This window comes from Eleutherodactylus coqui, chromosome 3, assembly GCF_035609145.1.
Source record: "Eleutherodactylus coqui strain aEleCoq1 chromosome 3, aEleCoq1.hap1, whole genome shotgun sequence".
Lineage (NCBI taxonomy): Eukaryota > Metazoa > Chordata > Amphibia > Anura > Eleutherodactylidae > Eleutherodactylus > Eleutherodactylus coqui.
The window spans coordinates 55,414,635-55,429,928 of NC_089839.1; the positions used below are offsets into that span (position 1 = coordinate 55,414,635).

The 15,294-nt window shown below is 47.6% G+C and overlaps 1 pseudogene; it reads right to left on the reverse strand.

Moving 5' to 3' along the window:
* Positions 1 to 15,294, reverse strand: part of LOC136620684 (alanine aminotransferase 2-like) — a 79,591-nt pseudogene extending 64,297 nt beyond the window's left edge.

The window sequence follows — 15,294 nt, forward strand, 5'->3', positions numbered from 1 at the left end:
AGATACCCAGGTTATACCAGCATGCTCAATATCTCTATATATAGGAGATGTATAACTTATACCAACTGTACATATATAATTATATACAGGAGACACCCAGGTTATACCAGCATGCTGCATATCACTTTATACAGGATGTATAACTTATACCAGCTGTACATATATAATTATATACAGGAAATACCCAAGTTATACCAGCATGTTCCATAAAACTACTAACAACCACTTGCCTGTATGTATGTGTGTGAGTGATTCTTATGCTCCACCCGTGGTAACATCATCGCTCTGCCCCCTGGTCATGCCATCAAAGGTCCTACAACATATATAAAACACAAAGTCTGACTAACAGAAGAACAACACAGTTAGGGCTCTTGGAAGGGGAGCACAAAAAAAATGAGATTACAAATAAACCATTATTATCTCAAAAGACACAACTCAGCGATCCTGACAGAACACACTGACCTACCGTCACCACAGAGATTCAGTGGGCTAAAGGACCTGTGGTGATGTCACTGCTGTAGGAGAAGCCAAGCTGTGTGTGTGTGATGTGTGGAGATCATAATGTATGTACCATGCAGCAGAGCCGAGTGGCGCATTGCGCCACCAGAAACACTGGTACTATAATTTCTAACAACTCGACAGTCCTGACAGAACACACTGACCTACCTACACCACAGAGATCCGGTGGGCTGAAGGATCCTTAGTGATGTCACTGCTGTGGGAGGAGCCAAGATGTGTTTGTCTTGTGTGGTAATCAAGCGACTGTGTGTGTGATGTGCCACCAGAAACACTGGGACTATAATGTACTAATAATTACTAGTCACTATATATAGTAGATGTATAACTTATACCAGCTATACATATATATTTATATACAGGAGACATTCAGGTTATACCAGTATGGTCTATATCACTATATACAGGGGATGTATAACTTATACCAACTGTACATACATAATTCTATACAGGAGATACCCAGATTATGCCAGCATGGTCTATATCACTATATACAGGAGATGTATAACTTATACCAGCTATACATATATAATTATATACAGCAGATACCCAGGTTATACCAGCATGGTCTATATCACTATATACAGGGGATGTATAGCTTATATCAGCTGTACATATATAATTATATACAGGAGACACCCAGGTTATACCAGCATGGTATATATCACTATATACAGAAGATGTATAACTTATATCAACTATACATATATAATTATATATAGGAGACACCCAGGTTACACCAGCATGGTCGATATCACTATATACAGGAGATGTATAACTTATACCAGCTATAAATATGTAATTTTTTCATGGCATTCGATGTGCAGGTTAAATAATTTACTAACTTTTTTTCTTGGTCATTACAAATGCAGCGATACCGCGTGTGATTAATAAATATATATTTCTTTACATAGTAAAGGGGGATAGGTGGAGTTCTGATGTTTTTTTATTTTACTATTTCTTTTTAAACTGTTTAAACATTTTATTTTGGTCCCACTAGGGGACCTGAGTATAGCCATGTGTTATTATTCCTCTAATACACTTCCAGTGGCTGAGCCTCATAGACCACCATAGCTGGCAGACATGGAGGCCATATTCAAGCATGGCTTATTTATCCAGCATGGTGAACATCATCAGAAAAAAAACAATGCAGCATTGTACTTTTTAAGTCACCCTGTCTCCAAGAGGAAAATTAATAAAAAACTATCAAAAAGTCACATTAACTCCAACGTGATTCCAATAGTAACTACAGGACTTCTGCAAAAAATGACCCCCACACAACTATCTGCAGTGAAAGTAAAATAGTTCTGTCTGTGAGAAGATGGCGTCCGATGCGTTGGAGGTGTTCAGTTATACGCGGCATGTAGAGAAGCACGGAGAACCCTTCTAGGGCCTGGAGCATTAAGGAAGATGCTTGACGAGAAGACCATCAACTTTAACCCGGAAGACACAAAGAATCAGAGTAAAGCCCAACTGATGAATGATAATACAGTCAGTAGGTAAATAAAGCGTCGAGGGGCCGGGTGGTCTCCGCTCTCTAGGGAACACCATAGCGGACATCCATCACCATCAGCAACAAAACCCCCATGGCTCGTACTCACAGATTGTTGGAAAGGGTTTCAGATCTCATCTCCAATATTCCTGATTGGGGCTACTTGATGCTGAAAACACCCGTCAGCTCCAGAGAGCCCCTCACATGTGTGATACAGGGCGTCACTGTCCCTACAAGGGCTCCCATGTCTATGCTGGGGACACTATGGGGGTCACTATTACTACCGGGCCCACTATAGGGGTCGTTATTACTACTGGGGACACCATGGGGTGCCATTACTACCCAGGCCACTATAGGGGTCGTTATTACTACTGGGGACACCATGGGGTGCTATTACTACCGGGGCCACTATAGGGGTCATTATTACTACTGGGGACACCATGGGGTGCTATTACTACTAGGCACACTATGGAGGTGCAATTACTACTGGGGACACTATTACTACTAAGAAACTAAAAAGTCACCCGCACGGCTTACAAGATGACATGCAACAAAACATGCAACTGTTATACACCAAAACACTGAATGCCTTCAGTAAATCTGCCCAGTTGCACCCAGATGTGCCCATTTTACCAGCTACGCCATGTGTGAGCGAGACCTCAGTGCTGTGGGAGGAGATACATACCTACACCCATCATCTTCAAGTCATTGAGCTCAACTGACACAAGATGGCCCCGGGTTAGAACTCTGGACATTCCGTAGCAATAGTGATGTCATATGAGGTCTATGATGTCATTTGTCATGTGCTGTCTCCATAATAGCCAGTGTTCTTGTGTATCAAGTTAAGAGCATTAACCCCTTAGTGACGCAACCTGTTTTGGGCTTAAGGGCACGGTTCAGATTTTACTTGATATGGGGATCACTATTACAACTGGGGACTACTATGGGGATCACTACTACTACTTGGGCCACTATGGGGTCTCTATTACTACTGCGGCCATGAAGGGGAATCAACAGCTACTGTAGGACACGTATATAAGCTATTGTTCTCAGTTACCAGCCACGTCAAGTTTGGGAGAAGAGTGTTGTTTATGTTAAAGAGTGATATGGATGTATAAATGACCCTGCAACATACTCACTACTTCATGTCACATATCTCCACTGCGGAGTGATCCGCCCTAAGTGGGGGTACAGATATCAGAGGATTCTCTTGTACCAACTACGGGGTAAAGGGGTTCTACTATCGCCTCTCCACAGGCTAGTTGATAAAAATCTGATTAGTGGGGGTCTCACCGCTGAAGCCCCCACTCATCCCGAGAACAGTGGTGGCAGGTCCCTCGCTCCTCCTCCCTGCGGCTCGCTACACCCACAGGCCCAGCGTCACTTCCTTCAACTTCAAGGGGGCAGACAGAATTAGCAGAGTACAAAGCCTTGGCCATCTCCGGGAGTCCCAATGAAGATGACTGTAGCAGCACCACACCTGTGTGACTGCTGCCCTATTCATCACTGTGGGTTGGGGGGGGAAGGGGGGGCGGCAGATGAGAAGCAGGGAACATAAGACCCCCAGTCTCAAGAACGATGAGCCCCCTACTAATCAGTCTGTTATTCTATATACACGTGATAGAAGTCACGCTTGGCACAACCACTTTAACAAGTTGCCAACTTCCCTTTGTGTCGGCCGTTTTCACCCAGACGACCAGATCATGCAATTTTGCCACAATGCGATAGTGTGAGAGAAAGCCTGTATATAAAGCCGATGCTTTCCAATGGGTTCCTTCACATTCGCGATGTTTTCTCTGATGCCATCTTGCGATTTTTTGTTTTGTTTTGGAGCCCATCAAACTGGTATCGACCACTTGTCCGTCAGTCCATATGTGCTGTCTGAGTTACCTGCACAGCCCGACAGCACCTATTATGTCAGTTACCGGCTCTTAGCTCCGCCCCCTGATCACGACAGTGACGTCATCACAGGTCCTTTATCCTCCTTGTGCACTGAATGAGGGATTATGGTTGGACTACATCCCCCACAAAGCCCCACGGCCTCAGTTGCTATGGATACAGCAGTACTCAGTCTGGCGGTTTGCAGCTGGTGTGGAGACTCCCTACCCCAAAAACTAAGCCCTAGCTGCACTGCAAATTAAAAAAAAATGAGTGATGCTTATCTAGCAGGCTCGGTCCAGGTCCTCCAATCAATGCAGTGCTGGATGAACCAATCACAGCATCACTTCCTGGAGGTGGGGTTTATGAATCCGGCAACCAGGAAGTGATCTTCTGTGGGGGTGAACTGCAGGACCCCCAGCGGAGCTCTGGAGAGCAGCGGGACGACCCGGATGAGCCTTTTAGAGAAATACTTTTCTTTTTTCTGGAGTGCAGGTAGGGCTTAGTTTCGAGGTACGACTAAACCTTCTTGCGATTTTATCTCGGCAAGCAGCGATGCAATGCGCGATTTTACAAAGTCACGGGGATAAAGCTGCGATATCACCGTGGCGATATTGTTGTCACCCGTGTGAAAGAGGCTTAAATAAATACAACCCAGTAGTGGTGTCAGTAAGAAAAAACATAAAATAAAAAACTTGCCTAAAGTGATAAGTCCCGTCTCGCTGCCCAAATCCGCTTCCAGGAACGACGCAGATCCCGGTCTCCTCCAGCAACCGCATGCAGTAAAACATGTCAGGGGCCGTCTGCAACTCCTGTGGGGACAAACGAAAACGCAGCCTTGTTTTAGATTTAACCCCGTCTGCAAAGAATCCAGGAACGGCAACAGAATGGAGGGGAATTAAAAGCCCGTCGGCCATATAACAATCCCCTATACATTAACAACGTGGCTTGGTGCTGCAACAGGCAAAAGTGTCTTAAAGGGTTGTTCCAGGACTAAATTGCTGATGAGCCGTTTCCAGGATAAGTCATAGTTGACTGGCAAGGTCCAGCGCTCAGAGATCCCTGCCAATCAGCTGATTGCAGAGGCTGCTGTGTTAAGGGGTCTACTCCACCCTATTGTCACATTGATCAATCCCATGGCCTGACAGTAGATCAGTCTCATGCAAGTGAGTGGAACTGAGGTGCTGTACCAAGCACAGCCACTATACAATGACCAGTGCTGTGTCTGGTATGAACTGATGTGACGCTGGCGTGCACCCGAGTGCCATTGTCAGTACAATCAGCTAATATCAGGGATCCCAAGTGGGGGACCCCACCAATCAACTAGTGATGACTGATCATCACTAGTTTAGTCCTGGAAACCCACTTTAACCCCTTAACGCTACAGGATGTACAGTTACATCCTGCAGTTTTGGGGAAATGCATGAAGAGAGGTCGTGGGTCGATCCCGCTCCATACAACGCAGGTGCCGGCTGTTTCTTACAGCTGAAACCCGCCCGCAACAGCTCTGATACGCAGCGCTGCTCATCAGAGCTGTTTACCCTTTAAATGTTGCAGTCCGTTCTGACAGTGGCATTTAAATGCACTGATCGATGTTTGGGGGTCTCACACTGCGCCCAGCAATGAGATCACGGGAGCGTTTCCTGGAGGAATTCTTCTGAAAGCCACCAGGGCTACCATTGCACATTGCCTATCAGGCCATGCTTGTGATGTGGCTTGATAGATTGCCTGTCAGATCAGACCTGCTATGGCATTACACCATACCGCAGGAGCGATCAAACCTCAAACCATCGCAAGTTCTTGTCCCCTCTGGGGACTAAAAAAAAAAAAAAAAAAGACTGTACAAATTAGTTTTAAAAACACTTTTATTAAAAAAAAGTAATAAAAGTTAAAAAAAAAAACAAAAAAACCCTTTTGCCATATTTATAATAAAAGGATCAGAAGTGCACTTTTTTGATTACCTCATCTCCAAGAAAAAATATAAAAAGCGATCAAAAAGTTGATGGCAGGAGAAGATAATTAAATTAAATATCTTCAGGGTTAAAAAAAAAAAAAAAAAAAAAACGCAAACAAAAAAACACACACTATATATATTTGGTGTCTAAGTATTTGTACTGACCCACAGAAAAAAGTTATCATGTTTTTGTTGCAGTGTGCACGCCAAAGATGGTGGAATTAAGTTTTTTTTCCCATTTCACTTCATTTAGAATTTTTAAAAACTTTTTCAGTAGATTTTACGGTACATTTTATAGTACCGGTGAAAGATACAGCTCGTCCCACAGAAAACAACAATCCCTCAGACAGCTGCGGCGATGGATAAATAAACAGTTATGATTTTTTTAAAAAGTGCGGAAGAAAAAGCGAAAATGGGGAAAAAACAGGGCCGCATCCTTAAGGGGTTAAAGGGGTATTCCCATCTTATAAAGTGGTGGCATATTGTCGCCTGGCTGGGAACACTGCTGTCCATAAAAGGGGACACAGCACTACATCAGCACTGGGTTCCCTTCATTCCATGGATTGATGCAGATCCCAGATGCCCACCCATCATACTGATCCCATATCCTGGGGATACAGCATCTATATATATAAAATTGAATGTATGTCTGTCTGCATGCGTGTCTGTTTGTCCTTTATGCGCTACTACACCATTCATCCGATCGCCATGAAACTTTGGGAAGTTGTTAAGTACACTCCTGGGAAGATTATAGGCATAGTACAAATATCCTACGATAAATGGCGCGCGCGCGAGCGTCGTCGGAAGTTACCCCCCCCCCACGTAGATCGAATAAGTAAGCCACCTGCTATTGTGATGTCATCACTGATGTCATCAACATCGGACGCCCTTGAACATGCCCCAACATGTTCTATAAAGCTGCATTGTGATGTCATTAAGGCTGTATTATGACACGTACAGCTTGGAACCACTAGAGCACGCCAGCCAATTACCATTGGAGTTGGAAGTGGGTAAACAAGTACTAGGATATCTTCCTAAGAAGCCACAGCAGCCGGATAAATTGTATGTTCCACCCAACGGCTATTTTATTCAGCCCGCAAGGGGGAAGCAGCGGCCTACAAAATCTCATTCAGGTAGGTAGGTTCAGTTCTTGGAGGTTGGGGAATGCTTATGGGCAAGGCCTTATGTCTCATCCCAACTTAATTCTCTCACTTCCCAATGTCATAGAAACTTGAAATTTGGCACGAGCATTGATTATGTCATAAATAGGAAAAGTTAATGGGTCCCAACTCGATTATTCAATTCAAAGCGCCAAAGAATTAGCGTTTAAATTTTATGTACGGAATCTAATTCTCTCATTTCCTGATGTGATAGATAGATAGATAGATAGATAGATAGATAGATAGATAGATAGATAGATAAATAGATAGATAGATAGACTGTATGCAATAACCCAGATAGATAGATAGATAGATAGATAGATAGATAGATAGATAGATAGATAGATAGATAGATAGATAGATAGATAGATAGATAGACTGTATGCAATGACACGTACAGCTTGAAACCATAAATACTAGAGCACGCCAGCCATTTACAGTCAGTCTCCATTGGAGTTGGAAGTGGGCAAACATGTACTAGGCTATCTTCCTAAGAAGCCACAGCAGCCGGATAAATTGGATGTTCCACCCAACGGCTATTTTATTCAGCCTGCAAGGGGGAAGCAGCGGCCTACAAAACCTCAGTGGTCGCTGCTGCCGTCATCTAGATATATAAAAATGAATGTATATATGTATGTCTGTCTTCGCAGCAACGCGCGACGGGTACGCTAGTTACTTTATAAGATGGAAATAGCCATTTATTGTCTGGGAATAATCATGACAGGAAACAAGATTTTCTTTTGCGCAATTCCTGCTATAAGCACCAGGTGGCGCTCTGCAGCCATTCATCTATCTGGATGTGAAAGAGAAGCGTAGAAGATACATTACTGCACACTGACCTCAGCCTCAGCGTAGAGGAATAAAGATTCGGGGGAAGGCGTACATCGCAACCTGCAGGGGATTACACTGAATGCCAGGAACCTGGTTGAACAATTCCTCCGTTAGCCGAGCCTTGTGAGCCAGAGAGGAGAGAACAGCTTCCTTCTCCTGCAAGGACATTACATGGTCGGGGGTCTTCACAGAACGGCCGACACTTGCGTAGACTCCCGTGGGGGCTGCAGCGGACATACCTGGATGAACTGCTGATGGGACTCCTCGTCGGGCTTTGGGGGGGGGTTCACCACCACATCCATGGCTGCCTGGCCAGACACCGGAGGACACAGGCGCACGGAGAGCATCTTCACCAGCTGGGCCTGGATGTCGGGGTGCAGGTTCAGCACCTCCATGCACCCCCCACGGTAGCCACACCTGAAACACACAGGGGGTCGCTGTAACAGGGTCAGAGAAGAAGCATGGAGTTTGCAGGTCCTTTACGGTTTCTTTTCTAGACCCACCCCCCTCTATTAATTAAAGAATGGTTGGATCTGCTGGTTGCTAATTAATATGAATGACGGATATAAGTGATACATGGGGTCACCATCTTAAGGAGTTCCCCCACATTGCAGGAGCTTGACCCTCCGCCACTTACTCTCCCATGTAACCTTTGGAGGTGGAGTGGAACGAGGCGAGCTCCACGGTGCCGCTGTATTCTGGACCCATCTCATGCAGGACTTTCTTGAAGGAATGGAACTGGCAGTCCTCAGAATAGACGTTATCCTGATAGACCTGCAAATACACAACGAAGACCAATGAGTGGCCAGCAGCGGTTGGAGAGGCTCCTCCCCCACAGATTAGTTAGGCCCACAGCGTTCCATTGGCTATAATGCATTGCTTAACCCCTTAAGGACACAGACATTTCTCCTCCAATCCCCACTTCCCCGTAAATTTTTGGTTTCTCTTCCTCACTTTCAAAACATCATGACCTTTCTACGTTTCGGGCGACACCGCTATCTGAGGGCTTGCTGCGGGGCGAGTTGTATTTCCCAATGGGACCATATAATGCAGTGAAAGCCTTTTAAAAATTTCTAAGTGCAGCAAAATGGCGAAAACTTAATTCCGCAATCTTTTGGGAGCGGGGCGGAGGTGTCTTGTGTTTACAGCGACAAAAGCATCATGACAACTTCATTCTGCGGATCAGCCGCTAGGATTGTGAGGACACCAGACTGATTTTGTTTTCTTTCCCCTGACCAGCATAACAGGCTGGCCTTTCTGTCACCGGGGTTGTGCGAGGGTCCGTGTTTTGCGGGACGCAGTGTAGTTTCTACCGGCACCATTGGAGTATGTACAACATTTTATTCACTTAAAAAAAAAATAAAAATTCTTGAAGATGGGGTAACCAAAAACGTGCAATTCTGTCTTTGTGTACTTTTTTTCTGATGAAGTTGACCGTTCCGGAATAAATGATGCATTATTCTAACGGACTGGACTTTTATGGATGCGGCAAATAGCAAATACACTTCGATTTTCATTATAAATGCAGAAAAAAGTTTTTAAACTTTAATATACTTTTTTAAATTTTTTTTTATTTAAGGGGACTGGAACTTGTGACCGTTCTATTGCTTACACCATGTACTGCAATACTTCAATATGTCTGCCACAGGCCTTAATAGGCAGAAACACATTACAACCCTGGGGTCTTCAGAAGGCTCCCAATTGCCACGATACCTGGGAAAGCCCCTCGCTATCTAATCCTGGGGCAGAGTGGGGTACTCAAGACCCCTGAATGTCAAACTAAACATTTAAATGTCATAGGGAAAATTGACAGCGACATTTAAAGGGTTAACTGCTGCGATTGGGGTGAACACTGATCAATGTTGTGGTGACCCGGTGTTGGCCGTGTATGAACCGATCCTGCTACATACAAACCCTGTGCACCTAGGACATACATATACATCCTGTAGTACTAAGGGGGGTAGAGGCCCTTTTACATGGTTATCGGACCTACAACCAGCCGGCCGGGTGAAAGCGCCAAAGATGAGCCAATCAGTGAGCAAACATGGATTGGTCAGCTGATCGGCTGTACATCGCCACGTGTGACGAGTGACATATACAGCTGACCAAAACTGTTCTTACCTCATCGGCCAGAAGGAACAGCCCCTCCTCCCAGGCAAAGTGGATGACTTCTTCTATGCAGCGCCGGCTCTGCACCTGCCCTATACGAGGGGGAGAGGACGGTGAGCTCCAATAACACCATATATACCCCGGAGCCTATATACCCCCCTTACTCACCGGTGGGGTTCCCAGGGTTTATAATACACAGCACCTTGGGGTTGGAGTATTCCTTGGCCCGGTACAAGGCCTTCCGCAACTCGCTGACATCCAGAGCCCAGCAGTGCTCCTCGTCCAGGTAGTAGTTCACCTGCACGGCGTTCAGCTCAGATATGGCTGCCGAGTATAAGGGATACTGAGGGATGGGGATCATGACCCTCGTCCGGGCCGTCCCCTCCCCAGATACCAGGATCTTCAGGATGCTCTGAAACACAAAGACCACTCGGTGTTCGGGTTTGCTGATAAATCCCCCCAACTTCTCAGCCATCCCTGGACATTTTAAACCCTACTGGCTACAAAGCTGCCCTTAGACCTTTCATGGCCGCCAGTCGTCGGACCAACAGCTCCCCCACCAAACGCATGAGCGCTCACTTGTATTACAGGGGTGCAGCGGCGTCCTGGTGGTAACTTATCTCCACCGAGGACAAAGGGAGCGGACATTGTATACAAGGAGTCCCCCACCCAACATCATCTATTGGGGTAAAGTTAGGAACCCCCAGACGCATCCAACAGCGCCCGCTCCTGCTAAAACTGGTGGGTTCGGATTCTCCCCTAATACATGCAGTGGGCATCAGCTACTTGCATGCAAACAATATTTCTGCCCGATTTTCAGTCCACAATGGATATCCACATGCTGACCGATGCAAGCTGCTGGGCACAACGTCTTAGTAGTCTGCGTAGAATTAGCCTTAAAGGGCTTGTCCATCCTAATAAAATAGGAGATAGCCTGTTAATGGGCATTACCAGGGTCATGTGACCTGAAGAATGTGGCGTTTAAAGGGACCCTCCAGATTTAGGACAAAGTTCTGCCAGATAGTCATAGCCATTTTCTGACTACCGAATGCACACTGGGCACTGCCCTCCAATTGGCCAATACTGATCATGCCAGCAAGTCAGGTAAATCAGAGAGAAGGTCCAGTGTATTAGTAGTCTAAAGGCCCATTTACACGGAGCGATGATCACTCCAAATTAGCTCAAACGATATTTCAAGTGATCATCTTTGCAGAACTCTAAGTAGCTAATTAGCTACTTAAGAGTAAAGCTGGGTTTACATGGGACGAATGTCGGGAAAACGATGCCTGACACTCGTCCCTGTGTGTCCTCGCTCCAGTGCTGCTGCATGGGTGCTAGTATCGCTGGTTCGCTCACAGAGCGGCCAGTAGGAGGACGGGGCGGCTGCAGGAGATTTCTCTCCTCGCTCTCCCCCGCCCCTCTCCAATGACATAACATAGCGGCCGTTCAGTACTGAACGGCTGCTATATACACTGAACAATGAGCGATCAGCTCATTGGCCATCGTTTATGCATAGCGGCCATTCAGTACTGAACAACCACTATGTTATGTCAATGAAGAGGGGTGGGGGAGAGAAATCTCCTGCAGCCTCCCCGCTGAAAGCTAACGATACAAGCTCCTGTGCGGGTGCACGGCAGCTAGTAAGTGCGGGGATGAGTATCGGGCATCGTTTGCCCAACACTCGTCCCATCTAAAAGGGCCTTAATGCAGGCGGAACAGGATACTGCCGCGATGTCTCCGAGAACAATGCAGCCGTTTTGTATATGCAAACAGCTGCATTGTTCTCGGCACTTTCAGCTGATGTCCCGCTAAGAACTGAAGAATTGAAAATCGCAACATGTTAATTGTATCGCCATTTCCGATGCGGGTTCTCTTCTCTCTATGGGTAGAGATTTCCGCAGCGGAATACAAATGGCGCGGGTTTTGAAGAAGCCTGCGGAAATCTCGTGGAATTCCTATGCACTTCCGCTGCAGACATTCTTCAAGATTTCCGTCCCATGGGAACCCAACCTAAGAGATACCCGGAGACTCAAAAGACCCTTTGATATGAAAATCAGTGTAAATGAGGAGCATTTTGCTCACTGATTCCATAGACTGTGTCCAGAGCGGCAGCCAAACCCCGGACCCTCCATCTATAATCCCCAGCAGTGAGATACCCTACACTACATAGTAGTTGTACCCCGGCCCTTAGAGTGGGCAACTACCAGATGTAAAAAAGTTCACTCAAATGACACTTGTCCAGCGGAAACACGAGATCCGACAGGCTAGTAAGCGAGAAACCACTCATCAGTTGTTGGTCGCGTCAGCTCCGTAAAATGAAGCAACTAGTAAGCGGTTTCTCGCTCCCTGGAACAGGCAGTCTGTACTCTTTGAGCGGCTGCCTGTTCAGTGACTGGATGCGGCCAGCCGGAAGAGATCTCCAACACGCTCCGCTCTGAGCGACCATCGATCCTATGTGAACGCACAAGAGTGATAAGTATCTGACAGTTTCCCCTAAAATGTACGCACCCAACAGTCATCCCATGTAAAGCCCCCCTTGCAACGCAGCACCTCTCACTTGCCTCCATTTATATGACCCAGTCGGTCGGCAGAACTTACAGCGATGCCATCACTGGCTCCAGTGGTGAGATAGATATTGTCTGGGTCCGCAGGAATGCCTCCGTCCCGCCGCTCGATATACCGAGCGACATCTTACCGGATACAGGAGACCCCCTGGCTGGCGAGGTAGGAGCCTGGAAATGAGAATAAGACTATTTGGGCCGAGAGTCACACAGGTCAGCTTGACATAAATCTGATCTGGGGCAATGCCAGTAATGGCTACTAATCGCTCGTATGGGGGAAGGGAGTGTGTGTGCACCAAACCGAATTCTGCAGGAAACAGACAGCTCCGTTCACGCCGCAGTGGCCTATTTTGGTATTGCAGGCCAAATTCTTAATGAAATGAATGGCCTGTAATACCAAGCTTGACCACTGCAGTGAGACCAGAGCTGTCTACTTCCTGCAGAACGCAGCTCAATACAGCAGCCCACCAGCCCAGCAAACAGCTGATGAGCGGGGGTCTTCGGTAACAGCCCCTCTAGTACTGATGAGCTATCCTGAGGACAGGCATCAAGTGCTTAGAACTGAACAACCCTTTACGGCTTTGCTTTATTTTTTTAAGCAGAACACTAAAAACTCGGAAAACCGTAAATGAAGAGAAATGGAGTCATTCTCTGCGCTAATGTCTTGGACTCAGCGTCACTCACCGAGGCTCTGTCCTCCGCACGACTGCAGGATGCGCCTGGCCCGGTCTTTGGCATCTGGTGGGAAGCGAGGGCTATCTAACAGGTCGGGATACGTGCAAAGAGCAACCACCTGCGGTAAGACGACAAGCATGCAGGGAGACGCTGGCACCGAGGGTCAGCAGCGTACAACGGGCGCCACTTACCTGCCGCAGGAACGTGATTGGCTGCTGTCCCATGGCATGAGCGTCGCCGATGTTCGCCTTAATGACCTCGCTGAACGGCTTCTTGATTCCCTGGAGAGAGAGAACAAGATCAGTCAACTCAATCACTGTTCATCCTGAGCCTCCTGGTTCACGAATAGAATGCAAGCAGCACAGAACTACTGACACAGGAAGCCCTGTAGGCGAGATGAACCTCTATATAAGTTGGATCACTCCCCCCTACGGCCACAGTAATAGGAGTCACATGCTGTATAAACCCCCCCACCCCCTCCCCACGCGTGTATCCGGTAGCGGCAGGGACGAGGGCTCGGCTGCTGCCATGGTAACTGTATTCCATACAAAGAGCCCATTGTGGAGATTTCCAGAAATATTCAATATTTCTCAGCTCTAAAAATAAATAGTCTCAAAATGTTGACATTTCAGACGGCGTCGGGAACGGTCGCCACCGCCATCGCCATCCGCAGCCTTTATGCTTAGCTTTACTATTTCTTAATTTTGCCCAAATTTACCAAACTGTAATATTATTTGCGCTCTCGGTCACCCATCTTACAGATGTGACGATACCAAACTTGGCTTTTTAAAAAAAAATTAAAACACAAAAGTAAATGTGCGCAAGGTTTTTTTTTTTTCACTATTTATTTTTTATTCCCTTTTTTGTGGCCCTGTAGGGGACTTGAACCGGTGACTCTATGATCACTGTAATACATTGATCGATGCATGCAAGGGGTTAACAGCAGGGATCGGTGTTCCCACTGAGGCCGATGCCTGCTGTGGTTGGCGCAGGCTCAGCTTCTCGGCCGCACCATCCATTGGACCTACCCATACGCCCGTACGTGGGACCGCCTCCTTGGGGCGGGGTTAGATCCGTCGCCGCGCAGGAATGGAGGCCTTTCCAACAGACAACCCCCCATGTGTTGTTCCCAGGGTGGACTCCGCCCAGCGGCGCCACGGAATCCGCTTTGCTTCCGCGCGTGGATGTTATATCGCTGTGCAGCCGCGGCGCAGAATCCCATTAAACGTAGTCAGATGTAAATTTGCGCAAATTCCGCTACAAAAAAACCCCGCGGTGCGAACCGACCGACAGATCGCAGCGGCAGAAACAGGCGGCTCCATTATCAGCGCCGCTCGTCTTCATTCTTATGGCGCCGATGATCACAGGGATGATACTTGTGCGCAGGGGAAGAGCAGCGGCGCCGCCGATGACGCAATTGTCACCCGCAGCGCCGGAAAGAGAAGACGATCAGCGAGGAGATTCAGCTTCCATCCGGAATGAGCAGCAGAAGGACTACAACCCCCAGCAGACGCTCCCTGCCGTGTGATGGCCTGAATCATGGACTTTGTGATTACAACTCCCAGCATGATGGCTCTAGTTCTCCCCCCCTAGACATGCTGGGACTTGTAGTCCTATCCCCCTCAACACATGCTTGGACTTGTAGTTCTCCTCCAGCCCAATGGGCATGCTGAGACTTGTAGTTCTCTCCGTCCCCTGAACATGCTGGGACTTGCAGTCCTCCCCCCCACTCCATGGGCATGCTGGGACTTGTAGTCCTCTCCCTCCCCTGGGCATGCTGGGACTTGTAGTCCTCTCGCCCCCCGGGCATGCTGGGACTTGTAGTCCTCTCGCCCCCCGGGCATGCTGGGACTTGTAGTGCTCCTCACCTGCTGCAGCTCCCTCTCTATCTCCCCGGCTTTCAGCACAATGGCTCCCCGCACCGCGTACTCCACCGCCCGGACCTGCGGGTTCATGGACTGCAGAGTGAGGATCCTGTCCCGGGAGCGGCGGGCGGCCGGGGCCTCCGCGGCGGAGCTGCTGCACCTGCGGAGACCGCGGAACAGGTCCCGAAGCGCGGAGCGGAGCCGCATGTCACCGGCACGGACTACAACTCCCGCTTTCCTCGCCGGGCACCAC